Raw genomic sequence first — 4173 nt, 5'->3', positions numbered from 1 at the left:
TCAACTGCCTTCAGTTCTAGTTTTCTCCAAGCCTTTTTGACATGAAAATAGCAAGATCAACTCATCCTCAGTGCACTCCTCTCCTTTTTATCCACAGGCATCCTCTACCTTGTGATGGATTGTCCAACCTCTACTTTAGAGCACCCTCGAACGTGCTCTTGCATCTCTATCAAACACTCAAACATGCTCTTACATCTCCATCAAACTCTCAAACATGCTTTTGCATGGCTGTCTTCAAGACCTTCATCAAGGTGATGATAACATCACCATCTATCTACAAAAGGCTAAAGGACTATTTCATGAGCTAGTTGCTGCAAGCCATCCCATCTCCCTTACAAACTTTAATTTATATGTGTTTCAGGCCTTCATAATGAATTTTGTGATTTGGTTACTGGTCTATCGAGAAAATCTGACCCTCTATCATATTTTGAGCTACATAGTCATTTATCTACTCATGAGTTTTTACATGGGAGCTCCCTTTTATCCTATTCCTATGGCTGCACCATTACTACTTGACACAATCAAAGAGTTGATGTCTTATCCCAAGTGCAGGAGTGTTAAAGTAATAAATAACACAGCAAGATCGGGATTGAACCACAGGGAAGTTAACTATATAAATTATAAATAAGAATAAGAATAAGAAGAAGAAGAAGAAGAACAACAACAACAACAACCATGATGATGGTGGTGAAGATGAGTTAAAGAGGACTTTGAGATGTAAGATTAATGTGAAGATTATACAATGTTAAAAACAAATGTCAAGGTTAGAGGATACACTAATGGTATTAGAGATAAGTAAAGTATAAACTCTTTATAAATTATCAACATGATCATATTAATCATCTTATTTATGTAACACTATACTTATAAATTTTATCAAGTATTCATCATGCTAACTTATGTTGACAACAAATCAAGTTGCTCTCATAATAACGATATCGGCTAAAGACTATGAAGGATCAAGTATTATATAACATAAATCTAGATTAAACTTTTATGCATTGAATTCCATATTGAGTTTATATTATACTTATCTTAACACCATTAGTGAAACCTTTTCACCTTGACATAATTAACTTAGCTAGACATTATGAAGAAGAAAAACTTAAATAAACAATATAAGAACATAAACATGATATAAGTTAACTAAGTATAGTAAAGGAAATGAAAAGTATGAACAAGAGATTAATGAAAGCAAAACTTTACAAAAATATAAAGAGAGAGAGCAAAAACATGATCTTGATATGAAAAAAAAAAAAAGATGCCTAAATGAATGGAAAATGCCTCCTTTTATAGGCTTAAATTCAGAACTATTCATTTGGTAATTGATAATTAATGTAGTGGCCAACTATTAATTTAGTGGACTTGGTGGACAACGCACTTAAACATTTTGGCTTAATGAATTGACATTGATGCAATTAGAATTTGGTAAAGTGTTCTTCATGAAAGTTATTGGAAATTGTCTTTTCTTTCCACCCACCAAATTTTAGAGCATTTGGAGTACTATAGCTTGAGATATGTCTAAACTATTAAGTAGTACTGCTGGTGGACGTGGTGGATAGCTCTCAAGCTCTTGTCTGGATGAAATGTCATTTCTACCATCAAAATTTGAGCAGGTCTTCTTCATAAAAGTTGTTGAAAATTGTCTTTTTCTTCCACCCATCAAATTTCACGTCATTTGCCTTCTAGAACTCCAGTTACTGGTAAAACTTTGAGCAATGTTTGGGCTGGATTGCAAGACAAATTCTGACTTCTCTTTTATGGCCAAACTTTGAATTTAAAAATGAAAAATTTGGGTCTTTCCATACTATGAAAGTTGTAGGCCTATTTCTTATCTTTTCAACCATATAAACCAATCTAAAATTCAAGATCTATAGCTCTAGATATGATCCAATTACTGAACAATGTTCGAATTTGAATTGAATTGGCATCTCCTTTCTAAGCTTAGCCTTTTGTTTGTCCTTTCACTTCCAATAGTTAATCATAACAATCAATCCTTTCAATTACGAGAATACTTGCATTTAAAATGAGCATTTACCATAAATTAAAGGTATCTTATATTATCAGACTTGTTATTATAAAACATGCTCTAGTTAAGGAGTTATTGATATTTCAAATGAAAAATGATGATATAAAACCTTGATAAAAATACACTTTTAAGTACTAATAACACCCCCCAACTAGCTTATTACTAATCCCTAGTAATCAAAGTGCTAAAATAGAAAAATAATTTGCAAGTTCCACAAAGCAAGGCATTCATCATTTAACTTCCATTAATTTATCCAAGTAAACAAACTCTCATTAAATTTATATATATTTGTTTCATACTGTTGAAACAGGATATTAGTAAACCTTTTTTTTTTATGTGCTTAATATATAAAAACATAGATTATGGGGCTTTTATTAGAAGAAAACAATATTATGTTCTAATGTTTAAGGTTAACTTTATTGGGTTGGGATTAATATCTTTTTTTTCTTTTTTCTTTTATTTCTTTTTTATATATACATATAACTTACAACACGATGCATCTTTAACCTATAAAATAAGCTTTCGGCTAATGACTCTCAGACCAGTTGGTCTTAGGGCATTAGGTATTGAGACACCCCTTCAAGCTTAATAACTCGGGTTGCAGATACTAATATGTAGATAGTGCAATGTTTAATTCCTTTAAACTTTTCTCTTCAACCTATATAACAAGCGTTGGGTGAATAGTTCCTAAGTAAGTTGACTTTAGAGTTTTAGGTGTTAAAACACTCCTTCAAGCTTAATTGCTTAGGTTAGGAAGGCTATGAAACCAAACTTATCTATGTTTTTGTTTATTTTTTTAATTACATTTATTATCATTATTTTTTTCTTTTTAAAAAAAATTATATACTATCCCTTTTTCCTTTAGTTGTTAACCTTAACAAAAGAACATAAATAATATAATAATCCAATATGCAGCTCATAATCATATGTTAAAGTGTATGTGTGAAAATGAAGGTTTAAAATACTTGTTAAATGAGTATATGAGCAGAAGCAATTGATAATAATGGGAGAGTTTGTAAACCTGAATATTTTAAGAAGTATTATGATAGAGCTTGTTAAGAATGTTTACTAGGATGCATTTCAAGAGTCACTTTAACAAAAGAACTCCTTGTCTCTACTATCTTAGTAACAATGGTTTTGCAAATAGAAAACACAGTTAGTAAATTTCTTTTTAAGTATCAACTACTGCACCCTCCCCCCCAACCAAAATAAAACATTATCCTCAATGTCCTAAGGTAGAAAGATAGAGAATAGAAGACATCACTTGAAACAACGAACATTAACAAACTTGAAACATACTTAAACAAATATAAGAAATAACAAAACAAAATAATAAAATACAAGGTTTCACAAATGAAGGCTCAAATCCAATCTAAGCTTTTTACGGCTTTCTCTAGTTGACCAATTTATACGACTCATGGAGGGATCAATTACAGGAGTGAAAGATTGTAGTTGGTCAATCAATTGTTCAGCAATAGCAACAGAGATTATGAGTTGTCATGCCGAAGATGTTAGGAATTCCTATTCCACAGCATGATCAAGAAAAGACAATGACACAATTAAAAGATTGATGTCTTCTTTCAAGTGCAGGAGTGTCGAAGTAGTAAATAATCCAACAAAACCAGGGTTGAATCACAGGGAGGTTAATTGTATAAATTATAAATAATAATAATACAACAACAATAATAGTAGTAGTAGTAGTAGTAGTAGTAGTAGTAGTAAAGAAGAAGAAGATGATGAGAGCTTTGAGATGGAAGATTGATTTAAAGATTAAATAATCATAATAACAAATGTCAAAAATAGAGGATCCACTAATAACATGTAAAACAAATATATTATAAACTCTTATTATCAATTGGAAACCACACACAAAGGAGGTTCCAATCAGATTATAAATTGTTTACATGATTACATTAGTTATCTTATTCGAATAATGCTAATACTTATAAATGTTTTCAGGTATTCATGATTATAACTTATGTTAACAACAAATCAAGTTCTTTTCATAGCACAGGTGTCTGTCATACCATACGATTTGTGCTATAAAAGTGTCAAGCATGTGTTGTACTAAGTGTTATACAACATAAATTTAGATTAGTCATTTATCAAGCAAAGTATTAAAAAGTGAACAAGATAACAAATAC

Source organism: Populus euphratica, unplaced genomic scaffold (assembly GCF_000495115.2).
Source record: "Populus euphratica unplaced genomic scaffold, PopEup_1.0 scaffold991.1, whole genome shotgun sequence".
Taxonomy (NCBI): Eukaryota; Viridiplantae; Streptophyta; class Magnoliopsida; order Malpighiales; family Salicaceae; genus Populus; species Populus euphratica.
Note: the sequence above shows the minus strand (reverse complement) of the source record.